At 41.9% G+C, this 14,209-nt stretch overlaps 1 pseudogene; it reads left to right on the forward strand.

Moving 5' to 3' along the window:
* The first annotated feature begins 2,840 nt into the window (after nucleotides 1-2,840).
* The window catches only part of LOC115107469 (laminin subunit alpha-2-like), a 151,068-nt pseudogene continuing 139,699 nt past the window's right edge, over nucleotides 2,841-14,209 (forward strand).

Raw genomic sequence — 14,209 nt, forward strand, 5'->3', positions numbered from 1 at the left:
TGCATATATCAACTGAGTATTCTAAATGTGAAGCAGATGTTTCATAACAAACTGGAATCTTTCAAATACACCGATAGTGCTGTATGCTTGTTTATTTTTGACATTGGGGCTGTCAGCGTTTTGAACATGTAGGCCAGACAGACATTCATTTTGAATGCAGGGAAAGGAACCACACTGGGAAAACTGTTAGCTGATAGGAGAGAAAGATCCATCTCTTTCTAAGAATCTGGAGCATGACTGCAGACAACCCTGGCTGAGGAGTTGGCATGAATTAGTTTTATCAACTTGAATGAACAATCAGCAGAAGCATAATATGAATGGGAGCAGCATCCACAGTGTTATTGATTGGAGGCTGGAGAAACCACGGAGAGAAAGAATGAACCCAGCCTTGTCATCCATACTTCACATACCAAACACAGGCCCACAGTCAATACCCACCCCCTCCTGATTCAATAAAATATGTGTATACAATAGCAGCAGCAGATATCCCTGTAGTACACACAGCCTGTTTGGCTTAGCAATATTATAAATAAATAGAGAAGCAGTACAGATGTAGGGTCTTAATTTGAGCTAGTTTGCTACAGCAGGAAAATATTCCTGCAGCAACAGGAAATGTGAATTATTATGTGGATTATAATTAATGGACATTTTTGTAGGGGTTGATCAATTTTTTGTTAAGGCAAACCCAGTCTGAAATTTCTAAATGTAAATTACAATCTTTATAAGCCTTTTTAAAACTCAAATATACTACAAGTTTGCAAGAAAATTCTCAGCAACAAAAGAGTGATCAAATTGAGATCCAACATCTGTGTCAGTTAAAAAAGGCCAGTGCAATACCAGTATGAGGTACTTAGCCTTACATAGACATTTTCGTTACACTCATTTTGGGGTTTCTAAAGATGGGTCATTATCCAGCAATAATGTAAAGTATGATAATAGTTGATGATAGTACTTTTTTATTCCTTGATGTTCCTCCCTCTGTGCCTCTGATGTGAATTTGAAATCTTGACCCCAGTACAGAGCAAAGAAGAAAAAAAATGTAGGGGGGGTCTTTCTGTATTAACCTTCCATATTCAGAGCTGTGTTGTATCTTCTAAGGTCCCCATGTAAGTATCAGCCTCATGAAAGCAATGAGTTCATGTCTCTTTAATCCTAGTCAAATGCCTTGCTTCTTTACTGATATTCACTCCTATGCTTTTAGACTACTGCTCCACTCTAATTACCAGCAAATAGTCCCTGCTGTGTTGAATGTGGTTCTGCAAATGGAGCTAGACACTTCTTTATTAAACAGACTGGGTTATTGGCTTGGTGAGTGAGGAGAAAACTCACAGTATAAAGATGCGGACGGACATAACCAGATATTGCTTCCAGTTCAAGAAGTCATGGGATACGGTGTATTTTTTGGAGGTTGTATTGTACCATACTAGCTTATAATCTGACCTATAACAGTTAGGCCAGTGTTATTAGACCTAGACCTTCATCGGTTGGTGAATGTCAGCGTTACTCGCGCCATAGACTTCCTCATAGGCATCCGTAAAACTTTATTTTCTGCAGCTTGACTTGGATATCAGATGTTCTTCACAGTTCATTTGGCCTGGACATCTGGAGGAACAGCTGGGAGCCATTTTGGAGCAATGGGCCCAGTCTTTGATATAGACTCAGTCAGTGTTCGTTTTCCATACAGATGCATAACAGAACAGAGGACAACATGAATCTCTCTCTCTATCTCTCTCTCTCTCTCTCTCTCTCTCTATCTCTCTCTCTCTATCTCTCTCTCTCTCTCTCTCTCTCTCTTGCTCTCTCTCTATCTCTCTCTCTCTCTCTCTCTCTCTTGCTCTCTCTCTCTATCTCTCTCTCTCTCTCTCTCTCACTCTCTTGCTCTCTCTCTCTCTCTCTCTCTCTCTCTCTCTCTCTCTCTCTCTTGCTCTCTCTCTCTCTCTCTCTCTCTGCTCTCTCTCTCTCTCTCTCTCTCTCTCTCTCTCTCTCTCTCTCTCTCGCTCCTCCTCTCGCTCTCTCAGAACCAAGTACGGCTCCCTTTTATCCGCTCCCCCTTGGATATTTTTCATCTACGTTCCCATTGAAACTCCTCTGAACTAACGGCCCCATACTGTATTTTCATTTGAAAGCTGAAACCGTTGTGGCGGTTTATGTCTGTTTTTGTATTTTTATGGAGTGGCAGAGATGCATCAAACACCGGCCTTGATTGTGACATGATGTCGCAGCTATTCCTACCATTGCCAGATTGGAAATCTCTACCGTTGGGGTCGTAATTCTGCCAATGCTTGACATCAACAGTTCTGTATGTATGAAGGATGCTGTCCCTCACTCCCTCCCTCTACAGTACCATGAGCTAGGGGAGACTGTGGGTATAAACCTGATGGACCGTGGTTCTACTATGTATTCTCATACCGGCTGAGTCTCATTTCCCTCTCGGTGAACTCTGAGTGAGACCTGTCAAACTGGCCTGGGTCCTTGCTGTCCGGTATCTTTGGGACGTCCAACTCATACAACTCCCCATTTGACGTGGAAATTTAAATGCTCAAGGTTAGGGTTAGGTAAGGGTTAAGGTTAGGGTAAGGGTTAAGGTTAGGGTTTGTGGTATGGATGTCCCAAGGATTCTGGATAGCACTAACCCATTGGTGCCTATTCACCATAGGACTCCATTTATATTACAACAACGGCAGTGAAGGAAGCCACAAAATGTTCATAAAATTGGTCAGATAGCCTTGTATTGTCTATATAACAGCTAGATTTACAATATGGCTTTGATAGTATTGAATTGTTAATGTTACAGATAGATATAGCTACTGTATGTACAGTGTAATATTATTAAGTAGATTATGTTTCCCAATCCTCATCCCTCAGGTCTGTTCCCAGCTGTACTGAACCTGGCCTCCAATGGTGGAGATCCACAACAACCTGTGGAGAGACAGGACCAGAGATGTACTGCAAACTAGTGGAGCACGTCCCCGGACAGCAAGTCAGGAACACGCAGTGCCTCATCTGCAACAACAACAGTGAGAGACCATTTGGTAACTATCACTATTATACTGTACCTACTGCATACAGTACAACTCCACTTTGTACTGTATCAGCATTATTCATACTGTACAGTAGGATTAGGAGTGTGGAATACTGTATACAACCACGTTCAGCAAAGATTTAGAGAATCAATTTGCACATTGCCCTCATCAAAGCGCATCCCTGCTATCAACATTTATCTATTCCAAAATCAATGGGCTCTGCCTATGAAATATAAGTGGCCTGAGATTGCTGAGGAGGGACTTTTGAAGAGCTCTGACTTGTGGTTCTGTAAGCACAGCCTGCGTTGGTGAGCATATCTCACTATCTAACTGAGGACACATCTTACTGTGTAAATCACAACAGTGTGCTGTATGTACACAGAGAGGAACCATGCATCCTCTTCTCACAGCCACTTTTGACTTAGGCTGTGAGTTGTAATTACTATCTGATAGAGAAAATCAGTCAGATGAACTGGTGCAGATAAACTTTGCAAATATATCCTAAAATATAATACATTTTTTCAGGAAACAAGTATCCTTAATACAGTTGAATTCAGATGTTTACATACACTTATGTTGGAGTCATTAAAACTTGTTTTTCAACCACTCCACACATTTCTTCTGAACAAACTATAGTTTTGGCAAGTCGGTTAGGACATCTACTTTGTGCATGACACAAGTAATTTTTCCAACAATTTGGACAGATTATTTCACTTATAATTCACTGTATCACAATTCCAGTGGGTCAGAAGTTTACATACACTAAGTTGACTGTGCCTTTAAACAGCTTGGAAAATTCCAGAAAATTATGTCATGGCTTTAGAAGCTTCTGATAGGCTAATTTATTTAATTTGAGTCAATTGGAGGTGTACCTGTGGATCTATTTCAAGGCTTACCTTCAAACTCAGTGCCTCTTAGCTTGATATCATGGGAAATCGAAAGAAATTGTAGACCTCCACAAGTCTGGTACATCCTTGGGAGCAATTTCCAAACATCTGAAGGTACCACGTTCATCTGTACAAACAATAGTACACAAGTATAAACACCATAGGACAACCCAGCCATCATACCGCTCAGGATGGAGACACGTTCTGTCTCCTAGAAAGGAACGTAGTTTAGTGCGAAAAGTGCAAATCAATCCTAGAACAACAGCAAAGGACCTTGTGAAGATGCTGGAGGAAACAGGTACAAAAGTATCTATATCCACAGTAAAACGAGTCCTATATCGACATAACCTGAAAGGCCGCTCAGCAAGGAAGAAGCCACTGCTCCAAAACCACCATAAAAATAGCCAGACTACGGTTTGCAACTGCACATGGGGACAAAGATCATACTTTTTGGAGAAATGTCCTTTGGTCTGATGAAACAAAACTGTTTGGCCATAATGGCCATCGTTATGTTTGGAGGAAAAAGAGGGAGGCTTGCAAGCCGAAGAACTGTCACGACTCCCACCGAAGGTGGCTCCTCTTCCTGTTCGGGCGACGCTCGGCGGTCGTCGTCACCGGTCTACTAGCTGCCACCGATCCCCTTTTCCTTTTCTGTTGGTTTTGTCTTATTGGTTAGACCTGTTTCTTGTTTGGGTTTTGGTTAGGGCTGTTTAAGCCGGTTATGCCCGTCTGCTTTTGTGCAGGCTTGTTTCTATGTTCGTTTTGTGGATGTTTGGGTCCTGTTTTGGGGCCGGTCATTGTATGTGCCTGGTGTTTTGGCGTGACCTTTTCTGTCACCGGAATAAATACGGTTGTCCTAAACCCTCTGCTCTCTGCGCCTGACTCCGCACTCACTACTCCTAGAAGTTGTAACAAGAACATCATCCCAACTGTGAGGAACGGGGGTGGCAGCATCATGTTGTGGGGGTGCTTTGCTGCAGGAGGGACTGGTGCACTTCACAAAATAGATGGCATCATGAGGTCGGAAAATTATGTGGATATATTGAAGCAACATCTCAAGACATCAGTCAGGAAGTTGGTCGCAAATGGGTCTTCCAAATGGACAATGACCCCGAGCATGCTTCCAAAGTTGTGGCAAAATGACTTAATTACAACAAAGGCAAGGTATTGGAGTGATCACAAAGCCCTGACCTCAATCCCATAGAAAATTTGTGGGCAGAACTGGAAAAAAGTGTGTGAGCAAAGAGGTCTACAAACCGGACTCAGTTACATCAACTCTGCCAGGAAGAATGGGATAAAATTCACCCAACTTATTGTGGGAAGCACGTGGAAGGCTGCCTGAAATGTTTGACCCAAGTTAAACAATTTAAAGGCAATGCTACCAAATACTAATTGAGTGTATGTAAACTTCTGACCCACTGGGAATGTGATGAAAGAAATAAAAGCTGAAATAAATCATTCTCTCTAATATTATTCTGACATTTCACATTCTTAAAATAAAGTGGTGATCCTAACTGACCTAAAACAGGGAATTGTTACTTGGATTAAATGTCAGGAATTGTGAAAAACAGAGTTTAAATGTATTTGGCTAAGGTGTATGTACACATCCGACTTCAAATAGGGTTTGACTGTGTCCCAAATATCTCCCTATTCTTTTTATAGTGCACTACTTTTGAACAGGACCCATAGGGCTCTGGTCAAATGTAGAGCACTATGTAGGGAATAAGGGGTCATTTGGGACACATATCAATCCTCCATGAACCAACTAAGCAGTGTAGGTTAGAGTCCAGGGAGCAGGCAGCACAGATATCAAAGAGGCTGACGGGCCAGACAGACAGACCTTGTTCAGTAATTACACAAGTCTCTCAGAAAGGTCATTGCTCTGTAAATGCTTTTAGACAATAATTATCGGCGAAGAGGGCTTCCTGTCTGGAAGAAAAGAGAAGAAATGGACTCGTCATCATTTATCTTGTCTCATTGTTCCATAATGAGACTTTCATTTTTCTGGTAATTTCAGGTCTGACTGAAAGGACATTTTTGTTAATTTACATTTAGCTTGTCATTGTGGGCACTCCTGATATGAAATACTATACATTCCCACCATATTAGTACGTCATTAGGGAAAGACAATGTTTGAGTCCATATTTTCCTCATCCACATCTTACAACTGCATGCCTGGTGAATAATTAGCCATGTAAGAATGGGCCTGAACATGACCATGTTATAAGCAGATTCGTACTCCTTATTGTGAATCAATTGGAAATGCATTAAATGAATGATTTCTTTCATAAATGGTAGAAAAACTATTAAACTGCGTAATCAAGAGGGCAACTTTAATCAGTTAATGCTCCATAAGCAACATTTCCTCATTAGCAGGCTCCTTACAGTTTCCATGGTTTCTAAATAGCACCGAAATGTCAGAAATAAGTAGCCTATGATTGAGAGTGTTCAATCATCTGATATCCAGCAGCTCTTCAGTGACAAGTCACACGCTAACTCATTGCTCCTATCTTCAAACACTGTCTCCTTAATTATAATGCTTTGTTTCATCTCATTGTTATTCCTAGAGCACCACCCGATTGAATATGCCATCGATGGGACTAACAGATGACGGCAGAGCCCCAGCATTAAGAACAGCATGGACTACCATTACGTCACTATCACTCTGGATTTACAGGTAGGCCCAGATCTGTAAGTGCTGTACAGCTAACTCCTCTGGTCGTTGTCTGGCATGACAATAACCATAGGAGTTGGCAAGATGGCACAAACAGATCTGGGACCAGGCTCACTGTAAATCCTATTGAAACCGTAAAGCCACTTGTCAGCCAAGTTCCCAGACCCGGTTCACAGTGTAGCTTAATTTCCTTGGCAGCCTTATGTGATACATACTCACACGTTTGTTTAGTCCGGTGTCGATAGAGTGTTTGTAAAGATGCTGGCTGTAGACTTTGAAATGCTATGAGATATTATGTGTAACTCATCATGTGAGATGCACAAGTGGCTGGGAAGAGGGTTGTTGTAGTTGAACTCTGTGTAACCCCCATGGCTGTGTAACTCTATCTGAAAAAACAGTTATGGATTTCAAGCTTTCTCAGGAGGGGAACAGTACCACTGAATCACACCAACATTAGTTTTGTTTCCATATTCCCTCTGTCAATTACTTGACATGAAAAATAAATGAAAAGTTTCATACAAATATTTTCTTGGACACCGACACCATAGCTATCACTTTCTAAAATGGATACTTTTTTCTTACCAGCAACCCGCCCACTTCTTTGCACTCTTGCTCAACACAATATCTCAGTTGCAGTGAAAATGGGATTTAGACTAAGAGTGCAGCCATCCTTAGAACAGTTTGAGATGAACCCTAGCGGAAACATAGCATGAAGGTGTTTATGCCCACAATCATTATTTCAATTGACACACTTGGGAGGGTGTCTGGACTGCTGATTTCTTCCTTGTGTACCCTTCAAGCATATGTGTTCCGTAAGAGACTGTACTTCCTCATATCAGCATGAAATACCTGATGTCTCTGTAATGACTCCTCTACTATTGACCTACAACAGGAAATTATTCAAACCAATGGAGACTCTCTGAATACAATACAGCAGTGTGCTGGATCTCTATGACTTCTGGGTTCAAGGGCTGGTAGTGTGTGTGTGTGTGTGTGTGTGTGTGTGTGTGTGTGTGTGTGTGTGTGTGTGTGTGTGTGTGTGTGTGTGTGTGTGTGTGTGTGCGTGTGCGCGTGCGCGTGTGTGTGTGCGTGTGCGTCTATTCATGTGTGTGTGTGTATGCTTGCGTGTGAGAGAGCAAGAGAGAGAGAGGAACAAAAGGAGGGGGATCCTGAGGCTAGATTGTGATTAGTTTGGTAGGGGGTATGGTAACTCAGCCTTCCTCCCAAGGCCTCTGATATGATCAGGGGTGAGCGTGAAGACGTGGCCCCGCTCCCAGCGCCTCCACGGCTGGTGATTCATGGGAGTTTGTCCCTGGCTGAGTTATTATGCTTAGGGTCAGAGTGTGGCTCTCAGCAGACGCAGGGGAAGGGTCCCTGTCTGTGTCTGTCTCTTTCCCTTCCAGGAAATAGACATACAAACATGTCTCCTTCATCAACCTGTCATGTTACACAGGAGACGAGAGCAGGGTCACTCTGGAATTAATGAAAGTGTCACATACACTGTTGAATTAAATATACAATGAAACTAAGTTGGGACCCTGGAATTTAAAAAAAATAGAGATGGATGAAAGGGATCAGATTATGTAGAAAAAATCTCCTCCAGCACAGCCCAGTGAGCCTATCATTGGTTATTCTACCAGGAGTAAGCAAGCAACCAAAGATGGAATGCGTAACATAGCAACTAGAATATGAACAGTAGAGAAAAGTACGTAATTTAATTTAATGCACATACAGTTGAAGTCAGAAGTTTACATACACCTTAGCCAAATTGTCACATTCTGACCTTTATTTCCTTTGTTTTGTCGTCATTTAGTATGGTCAGGGCGTGAGTTGGGGTGGGCAGTCTATGTTTGTTTTTCTATGATTTTGGGATTTCTATGTTTCGGCCTAGTATGGTTCTCAATCAGAGGCAGGTGTCGTTAGTTGTCTCTGATTGAGAATCATACTTAGGTAGCCTGGGTTTCACTGTTTGTTTGTGGGTGTTTGTTTCCGTGTCTGTGTTTTTCACCACACGGTACTGTTTCGGTTTTGTCATTTCACGTATTCGTTTATTGTTTTTGTATTTCGTAGTCTTCAGTGTTTTTGTTATTAAAAACGATATGGACCACGCTGCGTTTTGGTCCGATCCCTCTCAGATGAAGAGGAGGAAAACCCTTACACAAATACATTTAAACTCAGTTTTTCACAATTCCTGACATTTAATCCAGGTAAAAAATCCCTGTTTTGGTCAGTTAGGATCACTACTTTATTTTAAGAATGTGAAATGTCAGAATAATAGTAGAGAGAATGATTTATTTCAGCTTTGATTTCTTTCATCACATTCCCAGTGAGCCAGCAGTTTACATGCAGTCAATTAGTATTTGGTAGCATTGCCTTTCAATTGTTTAACTTGGGTTCAAACGTTTCGGGTAGCCTTCCACAAGATTTCCACAATAAGTTGGGTGAAATTTGGCACATTCCTCCTGACAGAGCTGGTATAACTGAGTCAGGTTTGTAGGCCTCCTTGCTCGCACACGCTTTTTCAGTTCTGCCCACAAATGTTCTATGGGATTAAGGTCAGGGCTTTGTGATGGCCACTCCAATACCTTGCATTTGTTGTCCTTAAGCCATTTTGCCAACTTTGGAAGCATGCTTGGGGTCATTGTCCTTTTGGAAGACCCATTTGCGAGCAAGCTTTAACTTCCTGACAAATGTTTTGAGATTTTGCTTCAATATACCCACATAATTTTCCTACCTCATGAAGCCATCTATTTTGTGAAGTGCACCAGTCCCTCCTGCAGCAAAGCACCCCTACAACATGAAGCTGCCACCCCCGTGCTTCACGGTTGGGATGGTGTCCTTCGGCTTGCAAGCCTCCTCTTTTCCTCCAAACATAACGATGGTCATTATGGCCAAACAGTTCCATTTTTACTTCATTCTCCAAGAAGTACGATCTTTGTCCCCATGTGCAGTTGCAAACCGTAGTCTGGCTTTTTATGGCGGTTTTGGAGCAGTGGCTTCTTCCTTGCTGAGCGGCCTTTCAGGTTATGTCGATATAGGACTCGTGGGATTGATTTGCACTCTTCACACTAAAGTACGTTCATTTCTAGGAGACAGAACGTGTCTCCATCCTGAGCGGTATGATGGCTGCGTTGTCCTTTGGTGTTTATACTTATACTTGTGTACTATTGTTTGTACAGATGAACGTGGTACCTTCAGACGTTTGGAAACTGCTCCCAAGGATGAACCAGACTTGTGGAGGTCTACAATTTCTTTCGATTTCCCATGATATCAAGCTAAGAGGCACTGAGTTTGAAGGTAGGCCTTGAAATAGATCCACAGGTACACCTCCAATTGACTCAAATTACGTCAATTAGCCTATCAGAAGCTGGAATTTCTGGAATTTTCCAAGCTGTTTAAAGGCACAGTCAACTTAGTGTATGTAAACTTCTGACCCACTGGAATTGTGATACAGTGACTTATAAGTGAAATAATCTGTCTGTAAACATTTGTTGGAAAAATTACTTGTGCCATGCACAAAGTAGATGTCCTAACCAACTTGCCAAAACTATTGTTAACAAGAAATGTGTGGAGTGGTTGAAAAACAAGTTTTAATGACTCCAACATAAGTGTATGTAAACTTCTGACTTCAACTGTAATAAACGTGGAATTTAGCCAAATACTGTATCTGAGTGATAAGTATGCAGACAGAGAGAGTCTCACTGAGGGCATCAAGCATCCATAAATCATACCTGCCCATGTTTAGTTAACGATTGAAATCTGACACAAGAAGTGTCGAGGTAGCAATTTTGCAATGCTAATTTTGCCTTGCTCATCTCTGTCCGGCCTGTCACAGCGGTGATGGAATCACTTTAACTATCCACATTGTCCCGGCTCAAACTGTTTGGCAGATTAGGGAGTTTCAAGGAGATTAGATTTAAGTAAAACAGTTATGTAATGTCCCATATGACATGAAGAGTAAACAATTGCAGAGATAATAGGCCTACTTCTTGGAAATAGCTTTCCCCCCTCAGCAAATCCATCTGTTCAACAATGTTTTATATAATGGCATATTTAAGCAATAATGCCAGAGGAGATGTGGTATATGGCCAATATACCATGGCTAAGGGCACAACGCAACGCGGAGTACCTGGATACAGCCATTAGTCATGGTATATTGCCCATATACTATACCACAAACCCTCGAGGTGTCTTATTGCTATTATAAACTGGTTACCAACATAATTAGACCAGTAAATATAAATGTTTTTTTCATACCCGTGGTATATGGTCTGATATAACACAGCATTTAGCCAATCAGCATTCAGGGCTCGAACCACCCAGTTCATAATGAGGGTTATATACCAAGGTTCTACTATTGCTGCTAATACCAAGGTTCTACTATTGCTATTTCACCATGAATATGGATTAATCAGTAGTTGCATGCAGTAGATATTGATTGAGGATAATTTAATTGATATCCACTGATGCCAACCGTAAACACCCAACATCCATTTTGTGTTTTGCCTTTATGGCCCTTTTTACAACAACATTTGTCACAAAGGTCTTTACAGTAACCCGGCCTAGAGCCCAAAAGGGCAAGCAAGCAGAAGTACAGGGGCAAGGAACAACTCCCTATTAAAATCGGTCACTCCCTCCCTCATGGTTGGGCTAGCTTGGTCCATGGCCCTGTATGCAAAGTGTTTTCGCCATCAGTGTCCTGTAAAATGTAATCCTATTTGTGCTCCATTCAGGCACATTTCCCTGCCGGCCAGTCACTGTGCTTGCTGTCATCTCCTGCGGTAAATGAGTCTGTGCTGCTGGCACTGTTGGTGATGTGTGTGAACGTATCGTTATCGCCCGTGACGTCAGCACTCTCATTTCCCCCTCGTTATCCAGGAGCCCATGCTGGAGTGGAAATCTGAATAATGACAGACACTGTTGGAGGCGTGTGTGTGTGTGTGTGTGTGTGTGTGTGTGTGTGTGTGTGTGTGTGTGTGTGTGTGTGTGTGTGTGCGCGTGTGTCTTGGCGTCTAGGCCACTTTTCGATTAGACTGGGAATTGTAGTCATTATGCCCTGTATTTTTGCCCAGTTTGACTGACGTGGTCCAATCAGTTATTAGTTGATGTTCCAAAAGCTTTAGCGCAGACTCTCCGATGGAGATCTGATCAGGAGCATAAATACTATGGAACATTTTGGTATGTTTTTGTGTCTGATAATCTGAAAAGACCCAAATAAAAAATATGAAATCCACATGGACATCCTTCGATCATGCTGTATGTCTAAGTCAGAGAAAAAATGTGTCATTCATACACAGGACGTGAGCACAGAGGTCATGTTTTAATTATATTATATATGACAGCTAACTAATCACATACTCTACATGACAGATACTTGGTATGCTATTTGTAGACATGGAGGTGTTTTGTCAGTGAGTGGCTCTGGACTTAGTTTGAAATACAAATCAGGTGTTAGCTATGTATTGTCGGGATTATTCTTTTCACCTTTGGGCACACAGAACAAACCCACACCATGGACCTCTGGCACCTCAACCTCCTGTTGAGAATGACAGTGATGCGACCTAGCTTTATCTGTAGCTAAAGCTAGCCTACATCTTTGTGGATTTAAATAAAAATGGACCTATACTATAGATATCCGCCTCAAAATTCTCTGGCATCATAGGCCTCATTTCAAAGTAATTAAAGAGATGGTTTAATGGATATTCTGTATCACTTCTGTGATACGTGGAAAATAGATAGCCTACCTACGCTCAGTTATCTTCGTTCTATTCTTTAACTCGGCAGAGTCATTTAAATGGTTGACGTTTGCAGGTTATCTATCACTGAACCAAGACCTGACCTTTCTATTTAGCTGTTTTCAAGTTTGACTTCTATTTTACATTACACACAACTGGTATTCCCTTGTCATGTATGCTCTACATTCACATTCTTTGTAGCGACTGCAGATTTTTAGGAACAGCAAACCTCCTCTGACTTCATTTTTGATCAAAACAAAGAATATATGCAAACAAACAAATATCTCCCAAATCGGCCGATTTCTGTTGTTGTTGTTGCTGCGTTTAAAATTACCCACAACTATTTCAAAGCTGTCAAAGTGACTAATGCTTAGAGATTAGTAAGTAGGAGCAAAGAATTACACCCAAGCAGGCGTTGACTCTATTGTCACTGATGTCACCGGGCTGGTAGCTCGAAACTAGTCCTGGCTTGGAATCCACATGGTCATGTTGTGACTCCAACACTTTCGTTTTAGACCGTGGTTAACAGGTCACGCTCTGCCCTGCAAACTTAAGAGCTCTCGTTTCTCCTTCTCCCCAGACTCCACTGCTCCCCTTTAATCCTCCCAATAATCCCACCTACCTACCCCTTACGCTGTGTGAGGACACCATCAGCCAGCCTTCCTGTTTTCCTGCTTCATCTGAATCAAGGAAACATTGAGGCTTTGTGAGATTTCCCCTGCTACCTGGACAAAATCCTATTGGGTTTCAGTGAAAGGGATGAGTACTGGGTTGAGTGGCGCTCTCTCTATTGTAAACACTGAAACGCTACACCGTTATCTACTGTAGATGAGAGGCAAACCGTGAGTCATTTTTTATGTTGATTGTGCCATGGTCGTTTATTTTTCTGAGTCGTTGGGAGACAAGGAAACATTTAGGTGGAATGTCACCTTTCCCCTGTGCTTCCTGTTTTTCTTGAGGAGCTGTCATTTACTGCTTGAGGAAAGTCATGTGTCCTTCGAGGGTACAGGACTGTACGTATTCCCATGATCTAGTCTTTTATTTCCATGATCTAGTCTTTTCAGCTATTCAGTGGTGGAGTACCTGAGGGCAGATCAGCTTTGGCTGTCTCTGAATGTACCAGGACGGAGATAAAGCATGTACATAAGTTGTTCCATTGGAAACGTCAAAGGAAGGACTCCATATTGTAGAGAATACTGTACAGGGGTGGAGACCTCATAAGGATAATCTTGACCATGCTCCCTGACAGGATTGTTTATTTTAGTGTCTGGTTTTCCTCTCAAACATGACTAAACTGACTTACACTATGAATGTGTCGTGTCGTATTGAACGAGCAGATGTTTTCTTAACCTGAATATGAAACTTCTCATATGAATCTCGGGGTCAATACATTCACAGGACACAAAGGAAGCACTTTCAAAAGATAATAATAATAAACAATAAACATATATATTTATGTATTTAAAATAAGATGTAAATATTTACAAAAAAAAGTTATAAAAAAGAATACATAACAAATGGATGGACTTTCAAGATTAAATTACTTTTATAAGCTAAGCTTCTGAGTTACATCTGAATTGTACTTCCCTCTAAGGTGTACCAGATAGCATATATGATCCTGAAGGCTGCCAACTCCCCCAGGCCAGGTAACTGGGCGCTGGGGCGTTCTCTGGACGGGGTGACCTTCACCCTCCGGCAGTACCATGCCATCACGGACACCAAGTGCCTCACCCGCTTCAACATTCTGCCCCGCACTGGACCGCCATCTTACACCCGCGACGATGAAGTCATCTGCACTTCTTTCTACTCCAACCCCTGGAGAATGGAGGGGTCAAGGGTCAGCATATAGCATCACTGAAAGGGCATAGGGGTCAGCAGTGGCGTAACAGC

Source organism: Oncorhynchus nerka, linkage group LG24 (assembly GCF_034236695.1).
Source record: "Oncorhynchus nerka isolate Pitt River linkage group LG24, Oner_Uvic_2.0, whole genome shotgun sequence".
In the NCBI taxonomy this organism is placed as follows: Eukaryota; Metazoa; Chordata; class Actinopteri; order Salmoniformes; family Salmonidae; genus Oncorhynchus; species Oncorhynchus nerka.